This window comes from Mus musculus, chromosome 13 (assembly GCF_000001635.26).
Source record: "Mus musculus strain C57BL/6J chromosome 13, GRCm38.p6 C57BL/6J".
Classification (NCBI taxonomy): domain Eukaryota; kingdom Metazoa; phylum Chordata; class Mammalia; order Rodentia; family Muridae; genus Mus; species Mus musculus.
This window is the reverse complement of record NC_000079.6, coordinates 91480318-91506484: the sequence shown is the minus strand read 5'-3', so window position 1 is coordinate 91506484 and position 26167 is coordinate 91480318. Positions and strand designations below refer to the sequence as shown.

The following is a 26167-nucleotide window of genomic DNA, read 5'->3' as shown; positions in this document are numbered from 1 at the left end:
AAAAGGAAACTCAGCCCTACATGGAAGGCCTGATAAGGCCTGGGATGTCCGGGTCCAGGGTTCCAGTTTCAGGCAAACTACGGCTTCCCCATCCACCAAAAACCTACCCAACCCAGTTTATGAAGCTAGACAAAAAAAAAAAAAAAAAAATGTACATATACATATACATATACATATACGGAACCATGGTAGAACATGGGTTTAACACCAGCAACCAAGAAAACTCTCAAGCACCCTGAGCAATAATTTTAATGGCCATCAAACAGACAGAAATGTAGCAATTGCATGGTCACTCTAGAAGACCGGCTACCACTGTGTCAGGGAAGGCTCAAGGGGAAATACAATCATCCCTTTCCAGAGAGAAAAGCTAAAACTAACTGTTTAAATTCAAATGTTTAAATTCAATTTCATTCTCTTGCAGTTGGTGGTTAAACTTGAAGTCATTGAGATTGTTTTTCTATTAGTAGGCATCACTCGATTTGTCTTCCTTATAATTTCTCTTAAAAGAGAAAAGCCAAACAAAACCCAAGTTCTTTCTATTTGATTTTAAATGGTTCCTTTGTAATTCAAGACGCAAAATTTGATGCCGAATAACTTGTTTCCTCATGACACTTCCTCATATAATAAATCCACCAAACAGAACTGAACAGTTTAAAGTCTAAAGTGAGTAAGTGCTGAGTTTCTAAACTAAGCTTTTCAGCTGCTGAAGTTCTTTGGGCATGAAAACGAAGACGCAGAGGCTGGAGAAATTGGGCAGAAACAGTAAGGCAGTGCACAGGCCAGGCAAGAGCTACCCAGAGACCCAGGGAAACAGAATACAGCTGTCCACTGCAGCACTGGGACTCGTAGTATCCACGCATTCAAACAGCCAACGTGGCATTTCGTTCAATCTGTATTTACTGCTCCTCTATAATCGATTACGAAAGCAGCGTCAAACACGTCTGCTTCTTGCTGTAGCAATCAGCTCTACCACTTGATCAAATGAAAAACCACTATATATAGTCATGTTTTTATACATCTAAAAGCAGGTGTAGTGTATATACAGAGACAGAGAGAATTATACATTTCTTATATACATTTGAAAATGCTAGACTACATCTAAATTTGTTTCTTTTCTCAAAAATTTTAATGAGCTAATACATTAAGGATTTTTTTTATATAAACATGCCACATTTCCAAATGTATTTGGCTATAGAGGTGTGTGTGTATGTGTGTGTGTGTGTGTGTGACTGTGTATTTTGTAGCACATATCTTAGAAAACTTTTTTAAATTATTCAAAATAGATTAAATATATACATATCACCTATATGTATACATACACAAAAATTAAAAATGTGAGTTAGTTGCTTATTTACCCACCAATTCTACCAGCCAGCCATTACATTAGTGGTTGTGTGTGTGTGTGTGTGTGTGTGTGTGTGAGACAGAGAGAGAGAGAGGGAGGAACAGGAGGAGAGAAAGAGAGAGAATAAACAAGGCATGTGTGTATATATATATATATATAGAGAGAGAGAGAGAGAGAGAGAGAGTCTTGTGTTGGTTTCCTTGGGAAAATTTGGTAAATATATTCAACACTTTTATAATCCATCAATTTATATTAATCTAGTAAGATATGTGATCTTTTAAAAGTCATCTAATGAGTTAATAATCTTTAAAAACATCATAAAATGATTAAAAAGCAAAAAGCATAACTGAACCCTAAGAAATTGTAATTCACAAGGAAAAGGGACACTATGTACTTTATAAAAGTACTTTACTATTGAAAGCAGTGGCTTTATATTTATATAGAGATGTGGTGTGTGTGTGTGTGTGTGTGTGTGTGTGTGTGTGTGTGTGTAGATAGATGAAGATATTTTATTCTAAACAAAGTTTCTAAAATAACTGACATAAAATAACTGATCTTTCCAAGTTGAAAGACCTAATTAATAAATACATACTTTGGAGTTTAAAAACCAAACCTAATTAGACATCAGTTAATTACGCAAAACAATTACTTTAAACCTTTGCCCTACACACATTTGTATAAGTCTATTTTAAAGCTGCGCTTGTTTATTCCTGACTTTTCTATTGCAAACTCAAAAAGAAATCTTTGATTGCTTGACTATAAACATAGGTGTCAGGCAAAACTTAAAAGTAATAAGATATTTTTATGTGAACAGGTCAAAAGCTGACATTCTTGATGAATGCATGTTACAATTTAAGAAAAACCTTACAAACAAACAATACTGAACAACTGGGATTTCTGCTAAACCTTTCCCTCACCCATGCACAACTAGCAAGCTTCCCAGTATTCTTTCAACCCTAAACTGAATAATTTTCCAAGTTATTTCCTCAATCTTCTTAATTCTGTGACCCTTTACTACAGTTTTTCAGGTTACAGTGGCTCCAAACCATAAAATCATTTTGTTGCTACTTTTTTTTTTTTTTTGTATTTCTTCAAAGATTTACAGGTGAGTCTTTATTTTCTCTTACATACAACTCCAATTTTTTCTTCCATGCTTGTTTTATTTGGAAGACTACAATGATTTTACTATATTCCACTACTTTTCTTTTCTTTTTTTTTTTTCCATTTTTTATTAGGTATTTAGCTCATTTACATTTCCAATGCTATACCAAAAGTCCCCCATACCCACCCACCCCCACTCCCCTACCCACCCACTCCCCCTTTTTGGCCCTGGCGTTCCCCTGTACTGGGGCATACAAAGTTTATGGGCCTCTCTTTCCAGTGATGGCCGACTAGGCCATCTTTTGTTACATATGCAGCTAGAGTCAAGAGCTCTGGGGTACTGGTTAGTTCATAATGTTGTTCCACCTATAGGGTTGCAGATCCCTTTAGCTCCTTGGGTTCTTTATCTAGCTCCTCCATTGGGAGCCCTGTGATCCATCCATTAGCTGACTGTGAGCATCCACTTCTGTGTTTGCTAGGCCCCGGCATAGTCTCACAAGAGATAGCTACATCTGGGTCCTTTCAATAAAATCTTTTGTTGCTACTTTATAACTGTAATTTTGCTGACATAAATCATAATGTAATATCTGATATGCAGGATATTGGATATGAGACCCCCAAAGGAGTCACACCCCACAGGTTGAAAACTGCAGCTATAGATAATTATTTCCATAACACTCATAGAATGCAGCTACATGTGCATTCACATATAGCAGATCTCCAACTTTCTAAGCATCTCCAAGAATGAAGAACTTTACTCTCAATTTTGATCCTTAACTATCTAGAAAAGGGTATTACTCCACAGGATGCTTACGTTCTATTGCTTAACTGTCACCCACACTCTACTGCGTTAACAAAGCCTGGAAAGTAAGATTATTTGCTTGACGTCAGTCGATTAGCTGGGGCCTGGATGAAAACAAGACTCCTGGTATATGAGTGCAATCTTACGGTATCTTGGGTTAAAGGGAAATTAAGCCAAAAATCATGCATTCAATTTTGAGCTTAAATAAGTAATTGAAGCCAAACATATACGGAGCTAAGACTTCTGCACGCTCCCAGAATTAAAATTGTCTTCAAGGTCAGTCACTGTCCTGCCCTGGCATTGTGTACAGAACGAGGCTGACTGCTACTGGACCAGAGCTGGCTTTACCACGGAAACTGCCTCTTCCTTTCTGGCAGCAGGGGAGCAGTACTAAGTTTTATCCTTGCACCCTCCCTCCCGCTCCGGGTCTCACTACTTGTTTAAACTTAACAAAACATCTGCTCTGTGGTCTATGAAACAGGCGTTCCTTCAGAGACTCTGCCATCCTCTGATGAAGGGAACATTTTTAATGCTTAGGAGAACTGTTAGAGTATGAGGTGACACACAGACTAATTTTGAGAAAAAGTGCTAAGTTCACAATTAATTTTATATGTTCTAACTTAAAAATATTTCAGGAACACAAAGTCATAAATCTCAATATTTCCACAAGTAATCATTAGGTAATTCTTTGACCCTAATGCATAGAACATACGTTCTGTTTAAAAAAAAAAAAGGAAAGGAAAGGAAAGGAAAGGAAAGGAAAGGAAAGGAAAGGAAAGGAAAGGAAAGGAAAGGAAAGGAAAGGGGAAAAAAGGAAGCAAGAAAAAGGGGAAGGGAAGGAAAGAAAGGGACAGAAGAATAAGGAAAGGAAGAAAATTCTTCCACTATAATGAAATTAATTTGCCCTGGGGGGTAAGAGAGTAGCAAGACTCAAGAGAAGAGTTTCTATTAAGTTCTTGGAAAGAAAACCCCCATCTTCAGTGATTCTTCCTTTACTTGAAGATGATATGTCACTGGTTACTCTGTGTTCTCCCAATATAAAAGACAGATGATATGTTAGAGTCCCGGGATCCAGCAACTTAGAAAGAGAATTTGTTTGGAATAAGATGAGTAAGAAAGGATATTATTTAAAACTGGAGCATATTAAAATACCAATGGCACCTGTCTTAGCTAGGGCTCCTGTTGCTGTGATGAAACACCATGACCAAAGCAACTTGAGGAGGAAAGAGTTTATTTCACTCAGAGTTCACCATCAAAATCAGTTAGGACAGGAACTCAAAGCAAGGTAGGAATCTGAAGGCAGGAGATGATGCAAGGGCCATGGAGAAGTGCTGTTTACTAGCTTGCTTCGCATGATTTCCTCAGCCTGCGTTCTTATAGAGAACACAGGACCACTAGCCTAGGGATGGCAGCGCCCACAATGGGCTGGGCTATTCCCCATCAATCACTAATTAAGAAAATGCTGTGCAGGATTGCCTACAGAACAATCTTATGGAAGCATTTTCTCAGTGGAGGTTCCCTTCTCTCAGATGACTCTAGATTTGTCACATTGACAGAAAACACAGTACAGCACAAAGTGAGTGGGACTGGTATCGTTTTAAAAGGTGAAAAACAATGGACAGGAACATCTGAAAAGGGAAGACAATGACAGTCGTGAGGAGCAGGCAGTCATGCAGCAGGCACAGCGAGAGGCCTGGGGAAACTTCCCTTAGAACCCTCAAGAAGCCAGCCAGACTACAGTTTTTATACTTGTAGCTTTCAGGACTTTGAGACAACATAGTATGCCACTGTGGTGGTTTGAATAGGTATGGCCCCATAGATCATGCATGTGTTTATATGCTTGGCCCATGAGGAGTGGCACTATTAGGATGTGTATCCTTGTTAGAGTAGGTATAGCCTTGCTGAAGTGGGTATGGCTTTGTTGGGAGTAGGTGAGGCCTTGTTGGAGAAGATGTGTCACTGGAGAAGGCAGGCTTTGGGGTCTTCTATGCTCAAGCCACCCAGTGTAGAACATAATCTCCTTCTGCTACCTGCAGATCAAGATGTAGAACCCTCAGCTCCTTCTCCAGCACTGTCTGACTAGATGCTGCCATGCTTCCCACCATGACGATAATGGACTGAACCTCTGAAACTGTAAGCCAACACCATTTAAATGTTTTCTTCGTAAGAGTTGCTTTGGTCATGGTGTCTCTTCACAGCAATAAAAAAAAAAAAAAAACCTTAAGACATCCATTATTTAAACTAGCTCTTTTGTGGGACTTTGTTACAGCCATTCTAAAACTAATACAGTAATTCAATTACAACAAGTGGAAAAGGGGCTGTGAGTTACGTATCAAATGGCTCCTAACTAAAATCTCAAAAGTCATGATTTGAGGTTTAATCTTCCCAGCTTTGGAACAAATTTCCTCCTGGGGTGTCTTTTCTTTACCTCATTGTAAAGGTTAAAAGTATGAGAGGCTCTGGGAAAGCATGAGACATGAAGCAGCTATGTGGGCCCTGGGAATCGAACCTAGGTCCTCTGAAAGAACAACATGTGCTCTTCACCCACTACTGAGGCATCTCTCAAAACAAGTTCTTTTTCTTTATTTTTCATTATGAGTTTGAGTGCTTTGACTGCAATGTTACCTGAGCACTGTGTGTGTCTCATTCCCAGAGAAATCAGCAGAGAATACTGGATGCCCTGGATCTGGAGTTATGGATGACTACGAGTTACCATGTGGCTGCTGGGAGCCACACTTGGGTCCTTTGCAAGACAACAAATGCTCTTAAGTACATCTTTCCAGTCCCAACTAGATTTTTAGTTTGGTGGTGGTGGTAGTTCCTGTTTTGTTTGTTTGTTTGTTTGTTTGTTTTAAGCTTGTATTGAGAAAGAGAATTACAGATAAAGCTTTATAGGTTTTTTTTTTTTTCTTATCACAAAGCAAAATCAAGAAAGTAGTGCTTTTCGAGGCCAGCCTGGTCTACAAAGTGGTTCCAGGACAGCTGGGGCTATACAGAGAAACCCTGTCTCGAAAAAACAAAAAAACAAAAAACAAACAAAAAAAAAAAGTAATGCTTCAATCCTTTCTGAAAGTTTTTTCCCAAATATATGTTCTCTTGTGATGTTTGTATGAGACAATATATCTCAGAGAAAGCTGTTTGATGACTAAAGAGTTTCTAAGTCCTTAGGACCTGAGTATCAGTAATGCAGACATGGCATCGTATCTAAATTTGGAATGGTGGGTTGGTATTTTACTCTTCATTATATGATGAGAGAGGGAAGAAGCCAAAAGTCAATTTAAAAACAACTATACTAGAAAAACACATTGATTGCATTATATAGTATGTGTACATACATACATACAGGTGTGTACATGAACCAGGTAGGGTGGGGACTGACCCACTGATTCCAAATTAAAGACTCGATGTCCGTAGTGCAAAAGTATGAACTTGTGGCATGATTCCAGGGCTATATCATCTTTGTTTACTTATTTTATAAAAATCTTGAGAGCTATACTTGCAAAGGCTAAAACACAAAGCAGCTAATCTCTTATAACTGCGTTCACATTGTTGGAATCTGGGAGTTTCAAAGACAGAATAAGTAATGCCCATTTTCTGCACTTAAAATTTTAATGAGAAAAAGTAAAAACAAATAGATTAAAACAGGAAGTAATATATAACAGGCTTGGGAGAGGCAAATCTCTCCAATTCTCACATTTCTGTTCCCTATTTTATCTCTTCTCTCTCTACTTTGTCTTCTACAATGTAGGTAAGCAATTGCCATTTAGATATATAGTTCTCTTCAGTTTATCAATCAAGAAATAAAATTCTCAGTAATTTATGAATCATAACCTAATCAATTCACAGTATACAAACAACCCTTAGCCTACTTCATACCTAGGAGAAAACAGAAAGACAAAAGTGTTACCAAAAAGAAACAAAAGAAGCCTAGAGAGCCCCACAGCCATGGTTAATGTGACCTCAGCGAGCAGGGCACTCATGAATGCAGGGGAGGGGGCGGGGATTGAGACTTCTAAATAATCCACGTTCCCTAAAAACTTAATTGCCCATATTTTCAATTTTAAAGCATATCTACTTTGGAATTAGACAGTTTCTTCAAAAACATTTAAGTCATTTTTTAAAACCCATTGAAAGGAAATTTATAAAGGCCTCAATCAAAGCCAGATGTGTAACACTTAGAGAATTACTCTTTCACAAGCAATTTAGGAGTCACTTTGTCTGGGATGTAGTCCCTTCAATTCAATATTTTAATTTAAAAAATTAAAAATTCATCAGCAGAAGGAAAATAGGCAGGCATAGATTCTTACCAATACTTTGGGTTTATGTTTTTAATTTTGTACTGACAATTCTAATTCCAAGTAGAGAAGGTTCTTACAGTGTCTTCAAATTCAGGAAAGTCACTTTTCATTAAATTAAAAGAGAAAAAGCTCAAGTGGGTGGGCTCTATTAAAAAGTTTTGAACTGAGAATACTGTTGATACAACCCCATTGGTCCAATGGCCATGAATGGAAAGGCTGTGTGCTAGAACAGTAACTACCAGCAATTACAATAGGATAAAGAATGAAAACAAGTACAGGCAGCCCGGGGGAGCGGCCTTCTCCACAAAGGAGCAGCTTTCTAACACCCAACACGAACTGGAACATGCCTGTGAATTTAGGGCCATTTTAGCTTCCAGATGAAGCCAACCAGGGAACTTCATGACCAGGACTAACACCTCCATTATTCCTCCCAAGATTTGTGTTTTAAATGACATCATAAAGACCTTAACAGTTACATTTTTCCAGTCACACTCTTCCAAAGAACTATTATGTCAACACTTGTACGTCACCTTTCAGAAGCTAATGTTATATGAAACGCTGACAATGGCTACAACTAGAAGACATGAATTATAAAACACTTCAGTCTTGATTGGAGAGCATAGACTTAAAAACAGGACACTGAAGCCCAGAAGGTGAATTCCAGCTCAGAGCGTCCTCAGCAGCACCCGTCCAAGAGTGAGCCACTGCAGCACACAAGAAAACTGCACTCACATTCAAAGAAATAAAAAAGTTTAAAAACAAATACACAAAATGTTTAAAATCTGATTTCTAGATTTATTAAAATAACTATATAATCACTTGAATGGCTCAATACTTTTTTATTGACCAAGTCAAGCAAATGTATATATTCAAGATATATCACTATACATGTATGCTGAGTATAACTATTTTTAATCTGTTCAAATTTAATAACAATAAAGTAACAAATCTGATCCTTTTCAGGCATAAACTAAAGTAAATAAATAAAGTAATTAAAGGATACAGAGTGAATTGAGGTACGTTCTATACAGCTGGTTATTTATTTATATCATAATGCAGGATGTGAACTAAACAGATATCTATCTTTAAGACTTTCTTCTTCAAAATTGTATCAAAAGGGATGTTATGTTTTCAAAGACTAAACGGCTAATTATTTAATAAGTTCGGAATTAAATACCTCTTCCAAATATACCAAAATATGAATAATTCTCTTTCAAGATAATTACTATTTGACTGTATCTGAGAGAGAAACATTTTCTAGAGCTCCCATTTTGACAGAGTGCTACCATAAACTCACAGTATCCGGAGAAAGTAGGTTTAGAAACCTTAAATCAATGGCAGCTCAGCTGCAGAAGACCACAGAAATATACCCTTGATAAGCAGACAAGAAGGCAAATCTTTTAAGGTGTGTCAGAAAAGTCTGAGGCAACAACTCCTTAGTATACATCAAGAAAATCAAAATTCCATTTTGAGTTTGCAGATTATATGATATGTAATGTCTAAGGAAATAAATGACAACAGACAGTAAGGCTGATCAGACTACATCACAGGAGCAAATTTAAACCTTTCCTAACTACCAACCAAAGCCTCCCCATGGCACAGGGCACACGGTGCAAAAGGCTCAGGGGTGTGAGCTCTGCAGCAGGACTGTTGTGTTTGCTCTTCACACCTTGCTTCCTGCTGAGCCGCGTTGGCTGCACTGGAGCTTCTTGGTATTTCTATAGCCTGGTTTCCTCTTCTGTAAGGAGAATAAGAAGTCCCCTCTTACAATCTGGCCTGACAGTCACAAGTACTAATATGTGTAACTCTAGTGTCTGGAGTTACTAACTAAGCCATTTGTGTGATACCTGTGGATTCCTGCAGACTGGTGCTGTGATCTCCAGCCTCCCTCTCTTGCTTCCTGGATCTCCAGATGTTTTTCAGATGATTATCTATTATCTTAAATACTAATCTCAATATCAAAAGTGAAGGTCAAAATAAGTAGTAAGACATTTTAGCTAAGGCAGAGTGTGCGAGTAGGTAGGATAGTCCCGAGACCAAACAAGCACTGTCAATTAGCAATATGGCTTTATGGCTGACAAGTCAAGATTGGGAAAGGTCATATTTGTCATATTTTCAAAAAATAGAGGTAACAGCTTTCTGGCTAAAGAAGGTAAGTTATTATTACAATTACAGGAGCACTATGCTCCAAGATGACAATAGTAGATTTTCCCCCTGGTTATATTCATAAGACTGAGTTCACAAGATGAAACTTCACAATAATAAAAGGTCATAAATAGCTTTTCAGGGACAAAAAAAATCTGAATTCTAAGAAATTATGAAGGGAAGTGAGGTTAGATTTGTGACAGAATTTACAAGCCATGAAAGCAACAGCACCAGGTAACTTCGGAAGCAGGAGAGAAGTATATGAGCATAAGGTTTAACAAATAAATTAAATTATATTATATTAAAAACTGTTAGATTCTCAGCTCCTTTCCCTGCCTCGTACTTATTCTAGCAAGGCAGCACCTCTGTCCCATCCCAGCAGAAGACAGCAGGCTTCGTCTCTAGAGACAAGAAACCATGTACTAAAACCAAAACAGAAATAAGTTATTCCTTTTATACTGATTTTTCAAAGATAACTCATCAGTAATGGAAAGTCAAATGGGCCATTAGGATGATAGAACGAATAAGAAAGACCAAGATCAAGCTATGCAAAAAAAAAAAAAAAAAAAAAAAAAAACCAGACAAAAAAATGTAGGGATCATCTCCTGTATACTGTGTGGAAGCATCACCTGTCAATTAAAAGCTGATTGCCTATTTATTAGCAAAAGGCAGAAAATAAAAAGTGGGACATCCAGCAGAAAGATAGGAATTCTGTGATAGAGAGTCAGGTAGAAGAGTAGCCCAGTCTCTGAGGAAGTGGGACTATGAAGCTAGAAGAGGTAACAAACCAGCCATGTGGCAGACAGGGGATAAAGGCATTGCATACGTTATGAGCTAGTCAGGTGTGGGGAGCCGCCCTCACATTCGCCGTTGCAAGATGGCGCTGACATCCTGTGTTCTAAGTGGTAAACAAATAATCTGCGCATGTGCCAAGGGTAGTTTTCCACTCCATGTGCTCTGCCTTCCCCATGACGACAACTCGGCCGATGGGCTGCAGCCAATCAGGGAGTGACACGTCCTAGGCGGAGGATAATTCTCCTTAAAAGGGACGGGGTTTCGCCATTCTCTCTCTTGCTCTTGCTCTTGCTCTCTTGCTCTCTTGCTCTCTTGCTCTCTTGCTCTCTTGCTCCTGAAGATGTAAGCAATAAAGCGCTTTCTCTCTTGCTCTCTTGCGCTCTGGCTCCTAAAGATGTAAGCAATAAAGCTTTTGCCGCAGAAGATTCCGGTTTGTTGCGTCTTTCCTGGCCGGTCACAAGAACGCGTGTAAGAGTCAGGAAGCAAGTCCAAGCTTCTGGCCTAGGCATTCATTCATGTAGAAATAGCCTCCAAGTCATTATTCAGAAACCAGGTGTGGGTGGACAAGCCCTCACTCACAGAGAAACCAGCACATCTTAGAATGGTGGAGAGCATGAGAACCACCCCACCCCATCAAGAAAAAAAGAATTAGAAAACACTCAGAATCAACTAACCTGGGCGCACAGGGGCTCAGAAAGACTGAACCCCCAGAGAGCAGGCATGGGACAGACCTCTGCATACAGGGAACAGTTGTTCAGCTCTGTCTTCACGTGGGACTCCAGACAGCAGCAGTGCTGTATCTGCCCTGTTGCCTGCTTTTGGATCCCTTTCCCCTAACTGGACTGCCTTTCCTAGTCTTACTGCAACTTGATACACCAAGGAGGGATTATATCCATGGAAGCCCTGCCCTTAGCTGAGGAGAAAGGAAGGATAGGATGGGGGGAGGAGACTAGGAGAAGAGGGGGAGGGGAAGCTGCCATAGGAACGTAAAGTAAACAATTAACAAAACAGAGACAAAGAAAATTAACAGGGCAACTACATTTATTAACAAATAACATTGACATTACAGAAAATCTAAGCCACTTTCTAACAGGTACATTCCAGTAGCAAAACTGTAAAAGAAAAAATTGTCTGAGAAGACATGGCAGGGCTATGAATAGCAGTCAGTTATAATAATGGAAACATTAAATACTGCTCAAACCAAAGTTAGTAGAGCTGTACTTGGCAAGAAATGTGTGCAGCTATGAATAGGACAAGAAAAGGGAAAAAAGTCTTATATCTGCTGTGGGAAATCAATATCATCTAAAAATTCCATGTAGCAGCAATACATACAGCCTTGTTGAATGGAAACATGGCCACAAATACCAAGAAAATCAACTAAAATGACTGAAGGTAGACTTCTCTAACATACAAAATTGTGATCATAGACAACAAAAGGTTTCCACTGCCGCGCAAGAAACTTACAAAAACTACGAAGAAGTTTTTTATTCAGATAAAACTACCGAGGTATTACTATGTTGTCTCTAAATATTTCTGCTGCACATGCACATACAATATGTACATACAATTTTCTATTAAGTGAACTTAAGCATTTATACTGAACATGCAAATTTCTATGGCACTTTCTTTAAAAATTAGTATTGTATCACTATCATAAAGATAACATTCTGCCAGGACAGTCATGGCTACAGAGAGAAACACTGGAGGGAGGGAGGGAGGGAGGGAGGGAGGGAGGGAGGGAGGGAGGTGGGGGGGGGGCTTGGGGGAGGAGTGAGAGAGAGAACACACATCCTGATATCTCTAAATACTCCTTTACACTGTAGTACTCCCCCACCATGATTTAGTCATTTTTCTACTAATTCTTGGGGATAATTTCAATGGAGATAATTAAAATAATTTTTCTTTCTCAAACTCCAATTTCTTGACTTGCATCTCTTCCTGACTCCTGCCTGCCAAGTGCTTTTGCTTGTCCTTTGGGAATCCTTCCCTTCTTCCCAGGCCTTATGTGTTGGGAAACCACAAGGTTTTTAGCTTACCTTACCCTTCCTCTCCTCCCCTGTCCCCCGTGTCCTCCCCCCAGCCCCCCCCCCACTCTTACCTTTCCACTCCCTTCCAACCCCCTTGAAGACTCCAGTAACACTGTGATGCCCTGATAGATGTCAGTCATCAAGGTCTATTTGTTTTACACTTTGGTCTTGCAACTGTCCGCATTATCACGCCTATCAACAGGCTAGCATCCTGACTTGCTCCTCTGAGTCCACATCTGTACCACCTGGAAGCATTCCCTACTATACAGTTTCAATGACTATTGAGAAGCACAAACTAATGTTATGATACTCTGCTTAAAAGTCTAAACCCTTTTGTGGCTTCTGATGTTTCCAGAATAAGTTTTAAACTGTTTCCTTGTTAGTGAGGCCCTACATAATCCAATCCTTTCCCACATATTTAGCTTAATTTCGAACACTTGCACTCTGGCTTTTTCTTGCCTCAAAGTATTTCCTGATTGGTAGAATTCCTTCTTCCCTCTTCTAACTCCTTGGCTAACTCCTATCCTGAATAAGACCTTCAAGTGACTTATTGTGTTCTACATATACAGTGGCCTCTAGAGGAAATGAGAGTTCTGGATATAAGTCAGACATCACTTTAATAAAATAATTTGCAATTTTTGTGTCTGTGACCTAGGAGAATGGAAAGTACATAAGATGTCTATTTTGATCTGATATAGTATTAGCACAATGTCTTGTGCTGAAAAAATAATAAATATCCATATTTGTATAATAGCATTCAGAATTCTAAACTCTAACTTCATGAGTGTATGAATGCCTGTGGGATGTGTGTGTGTGTGTGTGTGTGTGTGTGTGTGTACATATAAAATCAACTATCTGGTCAGAAGACAAAGTACTAACTGTTCTTCCACAGAACCCAGGTTTGATTCCTGCACCCACATGCTGGCTCACAACCATTTTGCAGGGAATCCAACATCCTCATCTGACCTGCATGGACATTAGGCATGTGCCACACATACACATGCAAACAAACACTCATATACCAAAATAATTTTTCAAACTTGAAATCGGGTACCATCTCTGCCTAGATGTCCTGTAAGTACAGAAAACTAAACATATGCAGGACTGTACCTGCTAGTTAGACATGACTTCCTATAGAAGGTTTTCCCCACTCTGTTTTCTGGTAGCACCTTGTCAGTTCTGGGCCTCCCATTTAAATGGTTTCCACCTCTAGTCAGTCCTATAGCAATTGCCACACCACAACCAGCTGTCTCTTTCTCTAGCATTCAAACCTCAGTGCTACTAAACAAGTGATTTCTAACTAAAACCAAAACGGTCCTGATATTTCCACTCAGGCCTTTCTTTCGGTGAAGTTTTCCAACAATGAAATATCACTGCTACAATGCTAATTTGCTACATCACAATTTACCTACTTGTCTCTCAACTTGCTGCTCAGTGCACAGAAGTCAGTAGCAAGTGTGTTTTAATCCTCTGTTAACAGAAATCAGTAAGGCAAACACTGGCTACCACTACCTGTGAGTGCAGCTTAATGCATCTTTACCAGCATCTTGTGCTGGTCACTGCTGTGGCTTCTAATGTTACAACCAGGCAGAACTGTTCGACGGCTTCCCTCCCTTGGCAGCGTGCACAGTGTTTTCTGGAACCATGGAATCTAGACAGCAGGAAGGAGATTTTTGAGTCAGATCCAGTTCCAACCATGAGTCCTGTATCCCAAGTGTACACCATGTTCAGTAATAGGGACTCCAAGCCCAAGAGGCAACCAAAGGCTACACTGCTACTCTCTATTGTTATGAAGTCACTTACACTACCCTGCCCAACCATTCGAAAGAAAGGTTTCTCATGCTTGCTACTAAGATTTCTGTTAGTCTATGAATCTTGTAGGGAGCACTATCAGCCAAGTGGCTTAACTTCCTCCTAGATAGATAGATAGATAGATAGATAGATAGACAGACAGACAGACAGACAGATGTATACACTCTGTGCATAGTTTTAGGTAAGTATTAAATAACATGATTCCTTGAGGCTTTAACAAACAACTTTGGTGTTGTCTTTTATCCCTCCTTCCTTCCCTTGGAACCCTTCTGTTTTCTATTTCCCTACTCATATCACTTGCATGCTGCTATTTCCCTTGCATGCCCCTAACAACATACACATACATACATACATACACACACATATACACACAGACACATACATACGCACCCACATACACAGACACATACACACATACATACACACACATACATACATACATACACACACACGGACACGGACACGGACACACACACGGACACATACATACATATGTCGTTCCCTTACTATTCCCCTGTTTCCTGTGGTTGCTGCACACTGTGTACTTCTCACATCTGAGGATTCTGAGCTAGGAAGCACAAGCAACAGATAAAATGTGCCATTTGTCTTTCTGGGTCTGGGTTGCCTCCCTAACTCCACCCATTCACCTACAACTTTCAGGCTTTGCTTTGCAGCTAATAGCACTCTGCTGGGTCTATGCACCAACATTAAAGCACTGTCACTAAGCTGCTAAAGGCCATCTAGGTTGTTCCTCTTCCCTGGCAATTGCAAATAGATCAGCAATGATTGCCTAGTCCTTTGTGCACAGGCCACAGTGTGGTATTACTGGGTCATATGGTAGATTTATTGGTAGATTTTTAAGGATTCTCTATACTGATTTCCAGACCTGCTGCGCCAGTTTGCATTCCTGCCAATGGTAAATGAGGGTTCCTCTTTCTCCTCAACCCCATAAGCATTCATTGTCAGTTGTTTCAATTGATCTTAGCTATTCTGACTGGGGTGAGATGAAATTATGCCTGGGTACTGGACAGCTTCCCAGAGCAAATGTGGTCGTGGGCATTATAAAATAATCCACTAACGTCACTTTGCTAGATCAGCATTAATTCTTACTACATTCTAAATCCTATCCTCATACTCACAGATGAGAAGCTTCATCACTGTCCCCCACCACCACCACATCAAAGAAGCTTCTCCTTACAGAAAATCACAGAAAACCACAACCAGACACGATACAGAAGTAAATGGATTGTGGGGAGCCCAGTCCCAATGAATACAGCGACATCACAGCTCCTGTAGCTATGTTCAGGAGCACTGCATTAGAGGGGTCCGAGAGACTATAGGAGCCAAACTAAAGAAGTCTGCTGGGAAACAATCTATCCTAGAAATGACCACATAACACGGCCAGAGCAATGACAGCATCTTGAGGGGGAAAGGTCCAGTCCCATACCTACGCCACAAACTGCAGGGAGGTGATGAGTTAGCCTCTCACAGAGAGAAGCCCCTTATTGGCTGTCAATGCAGAGTGGTCAGCCATGAAACATACATACACAAACAACAAAATGGAGTCAGCAGGTTGTAGTGATATACTTGTGCATATATGCATATGTATGTGTGCATATATGTGCATGTATTATGCATGCAACATTAATAATATAAGAAAAAGAGGTTATCAGCTTAAGAGTAGGGTGTGGACATTGGACAGAGAGTACCTGAGAGAGATTAGAGGGAGGGAAGTGGGGGGTAATGTAATTCTACTTCAATTAAAACCATTTTAAAGACAGCAACCAAGAGCAGCACAGGTACTTATTACAACGGCAACGGTGTACAGTTAGCACATTGCAACTGTGAAGCTTGCTATAAAATGTACCATGCATTTCAAACTTCTGTTTACTTTAACCTTCTTGTACTATTTTCATCTTTCTGTCCCAAGCAAAACAAGTTTCATGTTTCTATTTATCTTTTCATGTTTTTGATTTTATTCTTCATAGGCCCTAAGATTTTCCCATATGTTATCTTGCCAACCATAAAATACCAAGCATTCACTTCAACAATTAGCAGAACCAGTCAAGGAAGCCTATATAGTTGTGGTCTCTCCAAGAGGAAAAACTGAATCCAGAGCGGAAGCATGGTAGCCACTTGACCTGGCCCAGTCATCTTCTAACCCTGAGCTGCACTCTACAGCATCCTCACCTGGCCATCACTACTTACAAGGTCCTGTCTGTGACAAACGGCCTTCGTTCTCGTCATAAAATACTAAGTAACTGAAAAATGACTCCTTTAAAGGGCAAGAAAAGTACCCGAGGAGCTCACAGCAACATATTTTTAGCAGGAAATCGTGTTTTAGGAACTAACACAAAGGGAGGGGTTGGAGAAAACCCCTATCCATTTTTTCCTTGGGCTATACCATATCATATACCATATTCACCAGGGCTATATGCACTGCACATCATATATAAGACTATACTCACCATACATATACATACACACTGTACATTATATACCATGGCTATATACACTGTACACCATATACCATGGCTATATTCACCAGGGCACATTATATACCTTGGACAGAGAATTCTGAAACTTAATGAAATCAGCCTTTCCAAAGTGATGACAGAGACAGAAAAGAAAAAGATGCACTAGCCTGCAGGTGAGCAAAGCAGGCTAGCTCATGCAGACGATCCAGCAACCACCGGTCTCCAGGCAAGGAGGGTAGGAGAAGAGAGGGAGAGAGAATCAGAGTCAGAGGCAAGTGGATCAGGACATTAGCGAACAGTGAAGGCTTCAGCTTTGCTGAGCAAGCTCAGAACTGAAATTGTTCTCTCTTATTTACATTTACCACAACTATGATAAGAATATAAGTTTCTTACTACAGACACTGACTGAAATGTCAAGTTGTCAATATTCAATGGAATTCCATTCCTCAAGGGATCAAAGAAAGAAAGGCACTGGTCAAGGCCATCCCTACTGCTTAGCTACAAAGGATCCACAGGAAACCAACCTGGGCTTCCTATACTAAGAAAAGCAGTTTTAGACAACAGAGATCCTAATGTAAACTTCTAAAGTCATTTCTACTCTAGATGCTGCTATAAACCTCCTGCAAGAAATGCCTAGTTTCTTAAAATCTAGTTGATATTTAAGAACATAAAATATATAGGTTTTGTCCAATTTCTCTTTTATTTACATTTTTATTAAAATATATAGTCTTGGCAGAAAGACATACCTTCAGCAAACATTTATTTATTATGTTTATTCTTCCAGTGTTGTTCCTGAAGCACTCTAGCTTATACAGTAGAATAGATAAGGTCTCCGAGCTTTCAAAATAAAGTATAATAATCAACTCCCACAGCAAAGCAAAACTCAGGGAGCATCTCCAGGGCATAAGCGGCATGAGTGGCCTGGCTCCAGGCCCTCTGTAGCAATGCTGCTGGTGAGCTCTGCTCTGCTGAGCACCTTCTTCAGGAATTAGTCCCCACTGTCTTCCCCATCTAGGGCAGAGAGATAGCAACTCAGTCTATGAGAGCTCAATACAAGATGGGCAGGCTTACAACTGAAAGGTGTCACAGGGAACCATTTGCTACCACAAGAAATTAGCTAGCCCAAAGGAACAGTATGTCCCAGGCCAGTAAGACTGTAAAATGTCATTTATGAATTACAGAAATAAAAATATAATCACACACCCAGGTTACACCTCTGTGACCAGAGCTTAACACCTTTACTACACAGGAGCTTCAGCAACAGTCACCAACTAAAGAACTGCTGCCCTCTGCCCTGAGAGCAATCATGGTTCGCCCTGAGCCACCACTGCCATGCACTGATGGGAAATCCATCAGAGTATCCATTACAAATCGGATTCCCTTGATTCTATCATTTACACACTAACTTGAAATCACAGTTCATCGAAACAGTAACTACTTGCTATAACTAAGATATCACACTACTGGATCAGAATTGTTTGAATATAAAAACTTTAAGGTACGAGAAGGTCACATGTGCTTAAGCTCTGCAAGTGACACCAGTAGCTATTGTTTGAATATCTGCATTAAAAATACAATAAGAGAAACATTTTAAAAAATGCTTCCAGCTTTTCAAGGCACCACTAGTGTCCATCATCCAACAGAAGATGACTAAGCAGGCCCCTTTCTCCTCTTCCTCCTCTTCCTCCTCTTAGCTTCTAAATGAAAGTTTTGTTCTTTAAAATGCCATCAGTTACACACGTTTAGAATTCACGATCAGGCTTTCATTCAATACAGTAGCAGTTTAGGCAGAGGAACATCCTAAACCTTCTATTATTTTTTTCTAATGGTAACATTCATTTAACTGTGTATTCCATGTAAAAATAAGATCAGATTAGGTTAAAGTAAATATACAAATATAGCTCATCAACAATAAGAGATTTTGATTTTACTATATTCTTTTCATAATCACGTACCTGCTTGCTGGCTAATATAATCATTATGAAGCAAAATTTTTTGTTTGGCTGGTTTGGTTTTTTTGAGACAGGGTTTCTCTGTATAGCCCTGGCTGTCCTAGAACTGACTCTGTAGACCAGGCTGGCCTCGAACTCAGAAATCCACCTGCCTCTGCCTCCCAAGTGCTGGGATTAAAGGTGTGCATCACCATTCCCAGCTCTATGAAGCAAAATATTAGGATAGTAGTTTAAAACAAACTAAAGGGAAATAATTACCAACTATTCAAACAGGCTCAGTATATTTACCAACTATCCATCTTACACCTGATTTAGGAAAAACACCATCATTGCAAAACAATAGGAGGACACCTAATATGTATCATTACTAATAAAGTCTGAATAGATCTCATAACAACGTTAAGCCTACTACTTGATGATGGTTGGTCAGAGCCTCTGAACATGGTATTCCAATTCCTATGCTTAATCATCAATCATCAATTTAATCTTTCTAGACCATGTTTGATCTAGAACCTAAAATTCCCACCTATCTTATTTACCTTCAGAAGATCATTTCCAGCTGGGATATCTATTACTGTTAGAAGCAAGAATATGAAGTTAATTCCCCCAATCCATTTTGCTTCTGCCTGTAGTCCCAAGAAAGAATACAGAGTATTTGTATGCTTTTTCAGTGTGTGAGCATGCATGCTGCATATGTACAGAAGCCATAAATAGAGGGCTCAGCAATGAAGAGCACTTGATGTTCACTCAACAATCTGAGTTCTGCTCCAGCACCCACATCATGCAACTCACAGCCTTCCATCTCCAGCTCCAGGGTATACAACACTCCTCTGGCTTCTCAGCTGCACACACATGTGCACACTAACAAACACATATACACATAAACAAATAGAATACATATTTTTAAAAGATATAAGAAGTTTGACTCTGAAACTGAAGGGATGAGTTGTAGTTCCTTTTTTTTCTAATAAAGTATTACCAGCCAGGCGTGGTGGCGCATGCCTTTAATCCGAGCACTCAGGAGGCAGAGGCAGGCAGATTTCTGAGTTTGAGGCCAGCCTGGTCTACAGAGTGAGTTCCAGGACAGCCAGGGCTATACAGAGAAACCCTGTCTCAAAAAACCAAAAAGTATTACCAAAGTATAGATATACCTTTGACAATTTCATTTAACCCTCCAATACCTATTTCCTGCCACTTTCACTACACTCTCAAAGAGAGAGTACAAAGTCTTCCTGAAGCTAGCAGGATGACTCGGTGGTTAACAGAAATTCCTGTTCTTTCTCAAGGCCCATGTTTAGTTTTCAGCACCCACACTCACAACTGCCTATGACTACCACTCTGGAGAATCTGATGCATACACACACATACATACACATAAATAAAACTAAATTTTTACAAGTCCTCTTGATTATGCAGGGTTGCTTGGTAAACTGATTATGTGAGGTGCTCTAGGGCACAGCAGTACAAACTGCAGCATGCTCCAGCAGAAACTGACAACCCATACAAAGGCAAATTCTCACGGGATTATAGACCTACATATAAAAAATGAAACTGTAAAGCAAATGGATCAAAATGTAGGGGGATTTGTGATATCAGATTACAAAGTTTTCTACAGACCACAAAAACAAACCATGAAGTGCTGATGTATATTGTGAAAAGTATCTTAACAAAGGAGGGCACCAGAGGTGACACTAACACATTATAGTACACATTTAATATCAATAAGGACAGCTATGTCTAATATTCATGGATATCCTTCTGAGGGGAAGAAAGTGAAGATGACAGCCAAGAAAACAAATGCTTTCTGTAAACATTTACTGAGCAGCTACTGTTCTCCGTGCTAGGCTTGCAGCTGGAACAAAACAAGCAGGAAGTAAGAGCCCTGTTTTCAAGAACTTGAGCAAATGAAGCCAACAAATAAATAAGCATTACTATACTATTGTGTTAAATGCTATGACTGATAACGTGGGACACAGAAAGAGCTGGAGTACACTTCAGAGGATGCTCAGTTCTTCCTGGGCTAGGACATGAAGCAGAGGTCTGAGCATGGTGAGCTGTTTGAATAGGGGACTCTTCTAGACAGAAACCCAGCAAGGAAGGCAGTAACAGATACAACGAGGATGTGAAGAGACCCAAATTCACTGGTCATCAGAGATGAGAGCTGAAGTAATGATAGACAACTTGCAAATACCAGACTGAAAAAAGAGAGGTCAATACCAAACAGGCAGCCCACTTAACCATCACAGGCACCTGACACCAAGCCTCACAAAAGAGGAGTCCAAATCCTTGGACCCACATGGTGAAGGAAGAGAGCTGCCTCCCATGAGTGGTCCTCTAACCTTCACACACATGCTGTTACATGTGAAATCACACACACACATACGTGCACGCACACAAAAATAAATAAATGAATCAATCAATCAAACAAACAAACAATGTGATGAAAATATTTTCTTAAATGCCAAGAATCAATGAAAAGAAGAAGAGAGATGCTGTCTGTTATAAAACAGAGTAATACAGGTTGAGTATTCCTAGCCCAAAAATGAAATGTGCAGACGAGAGATGACTCCGCAGGTAAAGGTGTGATTTCTATCAACCATATGGCCAACAACCCCCTGTATATAACTCCAGTCGCAGCTGATCCAACACCCTCTTCTGACCTCCTCTGATACTACAGACATGTGGTATACAGACATACAGACAGACAAACCACCCATCATAAAAATAAAATAAAATAAAATAAAATAAAATAAAATAAAATAAAATAAAATGAGAGAACAATTCATCTGAAGTGCCCCAAACTGTGGGATATACTAACATATTTCCATTAACAGAAAATACCACATGTGTTTCATATGATGACTTAATGTCAAAATGCTGCTACACTAAAACTACTGCTTAAATCACCTTTTAGGTTATATGCTTAATATGAAAAATAATTAAACTTCATACTTACAAATGAGTCTCATCCCCAAATTATCTCAAATGTATATACAAATTGATAGACGTTTCAGGCAACTAAGATGGCCACTCCAAAGAACCAGATGAGAAGTCAACAAGTACAAATTATGAACTATGTACACACTGGGCATTAAAAATTCTCAGATCTGCTTCAAAATTTTCAAGTTTGTAGATGTAGGTCTGTGAAGGAGAGGCTGCCAAGGACAGGAGCAGTTAGTAAGATATAGAAGAAAACTGGCTGAGCTGCAAACAAGGAGCTTACAGAACCAATCATGAAAGTCCTTCAGAGTAGTCTCTACGTGTGTAAAGGCTTTCACTTTCCTTATCAGCTATTTTAAGGTGTTGTGAGGAAAAAAAAAACCACAAGATCTTTAGCAAGACACCATTTATATAAACATGTACACCACCATAACTTTTTTATTTTTTGTTTTGTTTTTGTTTCATTTTGTTTGATTTTGAGATGAGGTCTCAATATGCAGCCCTGGCTGCCCTGGAACTTTCTATACAGAGCAGGCTGGCCTCAAACATAACAGAGACCCACCTGCCTCTCTGCCTCCCAAAAGCTAGGACTAAAGACACATGTGTGCCACACCATACATTTTTTAAATACACAGGCATCTCTCATCAAACACCTCTATGAATGTCAATCAATAGAAGCAGCAAATGAGAATGGAAACAAGGTGAGAACATTTTAAACAAGTTAAATAAGGCAAGACCTTATACTACTAAAGCTAACAGCATGCTAGGAGCTCAATAGAAACCCTGAGCAAATGCTCATGGTCACAACTAGATCTTACTTAGAAGAAGGGCTTGTCCTACGCCACATCTTCCACCCACTAAATTACAAGACCCAGGCTGGCCAAAAAGCACTCCAGAAGTCAAACTGCAGAGAGTGGAATAGTCCAAACTCAGAAATGCTCTCAATCCAGCATGTGGGCTACCAATCCAGCATGTGGACTACCAGTCCAGCATGTGGACTACCAGTCCACACATGGATGAAAGAGGAATCAAGCCCAGAACTAGACCTGCCCCTTTGACCGTAGCAATAATCCACTGTTGTAATTTAAAGCTGAACACCCCTGCTGGAATTCAAGCTTCGTAAAATAGTATTTAGTCCCACAGTGCCACTACTCTTGGCAACCACAGAAGCAGTTAAATGCTACATAGCTTAAATACTGCCCATCACCTTCATGAGCTTCCAAAGAATGCCCTACTGTTCTTCAATATAGAAGCTCTCTTGTGCTCATGCTAGGCGTCTTTGCTTCTTTCAGATGAACACAATATTTTTAAATACCATTAGTTTCTCCAAAAAGAATTATCCTCTACCTGTCTTTTTCTATTTTTATTTGCACCCTACATTTCCTACCAGGTCAGTATTCAGAACCTTCCATGGCATGAATGAATGAACCAAGTCCCACAGCGACTGCAAGCAGTTTCCCTGATGACTTCAGCACACAGACTTTTCCTTCTTTAATTTCTTTTTCACTTACTCTGTGCACCATTCAATTAGCACCTTATTATACTAACACCTCGTTTAACCAGCATCATTGGGAAAGCAAAGTGTTCATCAGAAGTGAATTTTCCAGACAACATAAGCATTAATTTAGAAGGCAAAAAAAGTGACGTGAAAACTGTTCTCTCCATAGTTACAGACAGATCCCAGTTCAAACCAAGTCTGATCCTCTGAGCTAAGTTTCAACAAATGTCATCAGGCATCTAGAAGTTTGTCACTTCATCTTACAATGAGGGGACACAGTACCACCTTCAAAGTTGCTGGCTTACTGAAAACACATATGAAGTAGCTAGCAAGCTCCCTTTAAATTACAGCTCAAACTACTCACCCTATTATTATGCACTAAAATATAAATTTTATGGAAATACTAATTATATACTTTCACACCTTTTTCAAAGACTGAATACAAAATTGAGAATTTCCTAATAATTCCCTCATTACTCAAAATGAACTCATCCAATAAATATTAATCAACGGCCATGAAATTAGCATCAAAATGATGGAGTTATCAGCTAACATTATTGTGGTTTTTTCCAACTGTTAACTCAAATACCTTAATGGTTTACTAAAAATATCATGTTTTTGTCTTTTATCTTTTCTAGATGACCAGAGATTTAAAGAAAGGTCACTAATATATTCTTGAGTTGGAAGAATTGCCCTCAAAAAATTATCATTTCTATCAGTCCTTTCAAGGTCTACAAAGATGCCAAATGAATCTCTGGCAATATCCAGTGGCAAATTATCTTTATGCAAATAAGAGGAGATTTCCTGGCTAGTTACTAAGTTGTGGGTTAAAATGGCTTGTCTACTTCAAGCATTCCAGTGACCATTCTGTAGTAAGAACCATAAAAATAGGTCAATTATCCAAATAGATTTCAATTGGCATAATATTCTTTGATCCCTAACTTTCAATAAATCTATGGGAGAGATAACCAAGCGAGAAGATCCTCTATCCTCTCTCTCAAGAACATAAACTACTTACTTGCAGATTTCTTTGGGAGAGATAATACCTAATATTTTAAAGTGTGTGTCTGTGTGTCTGTGTGTAGTTTTTGCTTTGTTTTGACTTGTTTTTAGTTATACACATATACACAGTTTGGGAACTTGAGAAGATAAAATCCTGAGTGGATAAATGAAAAGGTCTGTGGTCATCTCAATCATCATGGCCGGTGAATAAAAACTGGGTGTCTGAACTCTGCAGAGCATTGAGGAGCTGGGTTTCAAGGCCTTAACACACGTCCATATGGTGGTCTTCGATTTGGCACTTCATATCCAGCCAAAATGACCTTTTAGGAACTGGAAAGTCCAAGCATTTAAACACTCCATTCAAAATAGAAAGACATCTCAAAACCATACAATATTTGTATTTCAAAAACTAAAATCTGCAAAAATCATTTCATGCTACCATCTTATCTGCAATGTTTTAACTCTTTTTGGTGCATCTAAATATGAAAGCTAAAACTTACCTTCTTCAAAATAAAGAGGTAAAGTCCATGATCCATAAAATATATAAGTGCTTCTAATATAAAGACATTAAAAGTGGGTGTTCTTCATGAACACAGCAGTTGTCTTTACAGTATAGATCCATACAAGCAGTGAAGGGCATTATCAGACACTCTGTATTTCCTCATAATATGTAAACAATACGTTCTTTATTTTAAATAAAACTGTTCTGCATTCACACAACAGATTCCTATCAAACTCTGAAGATTAAGTGGAATCCCACACACTTAATTTAGTCAGTGAAGCTCTAAATTGTTATCTACTGGTGTTGGAGAGATGACTCATTGGTTAAGAGCACTGACTGCTTTCCCGAAGGTCCTGAGTTCAAATCTCAGCGACCACATGGTGGCTCACAACCATCCATGATGAAATCTGATGCCCTCTTCTGGTGAGTCTGAAGACTGCTACAGTGTACTTAGATATAATAATAAATAAATCTTTGAATAAAAAATTAGCCCTTTAAAAAAATGTTATCTACCAGAAAAGGGACAATTTGTTTGTTTTCGTCTTCTGATGCTTTTTCATAAGAACTTCCCTTTTTACATGATGTTCAGGGACTTGGAGGAGGAAAGGATTTAATTATAATTTTAAAACATGAAAAAATAAAGTGTCAAAATTTTCTCAAGTTCTGGATAAATAATTTTCTTATCATTAAAAGGGGCTCTTAGAAAATAATTTAAAGTGGCAAAACTCTTCTACTTGCATAATTTCAAGAGATTTAAATTTAAAATATTTTAAAACACTTATAAGTTTTGTAACCTTGTTCTTCATTGAGCAAGGTAAGAATTCCAGAATCCATCAAGAACAGACAATGTCTGCAGTATAAGTTCATTTCAATGTCAATCACAAAATAAAAACTATCAGTCATAAGAAGAAAAACATAACGACTCCAGCAACCTCAAGATTCTACTGGATGGAAGAAATAATGCAGTGCTCACAATGGCAAACAAGCATAAGGAAAAGACGTTCAAACAGCTAAGAACTGGGCCCTCCTGCTGGGCAGTGGTGGCACACACCTTTGATCCTAGCACTTGGGAGGCCAGCCTGGTCTACAGAGTGAGTTCCAGGACACCCAGGGCTACACAGAGAAACCCTATCTTGAAAAACTAAAAAAGAAAAAAAGAAAAAGAGAACTGGGCCCTCTCAGTTTTGGTAAATGGAAGCTGTGAGAAGCCTCCCCAAGATATAAACACCGGGAAATAAAATACTTGCAGCAATACAATTATCTCCCGAAGACCCACTGAGAGTGGCAACTTCCATCTGAAAGAAGGCCCAGAATCCAAAATTTATTAAAGCATTATCAAAGTCATAATTACCTGGGAAAAAAATCCCAATCAAAAATGGCAAGTTGTGTCTTCTCTTCTGGTCCCAGGTGCTGCGGGTCATGGTACAGACATGGCTAAGTCCAAGAACCTCACCACACACAACCAGTCCCG

At 39.2% G+C, this 26167-nt stretch overlaps 1 protein-coding gene across 20 annotated transcripts in view; it reads right to left on the bottom strand.

Annotated features, from left to right (window-relative positions):
• The window catches only part of Ssbp2 (single-stranded DNA binding protein 2), a 245871-nt gene that overhangs the window by 199691 nt on the left and 20013 nt on the right, over window positions 1-26167 (bottom strand). The window contains exon 1 of one of the 20 annotated variants that reach the window (XM_030247370.1): window positions 14026-14725. The exons of the other annotated variants lie outside the window; for them this stretch is intronic. The gene's annotated coding sequence lies outside the window, so the exon portion shown is untranslated. Of the gene's footprint in view, window positions 1-14025; window positions 14726-26167 lie in introns of those variants that run through there. 20 annotated transcript variants of the gene reach the window in all.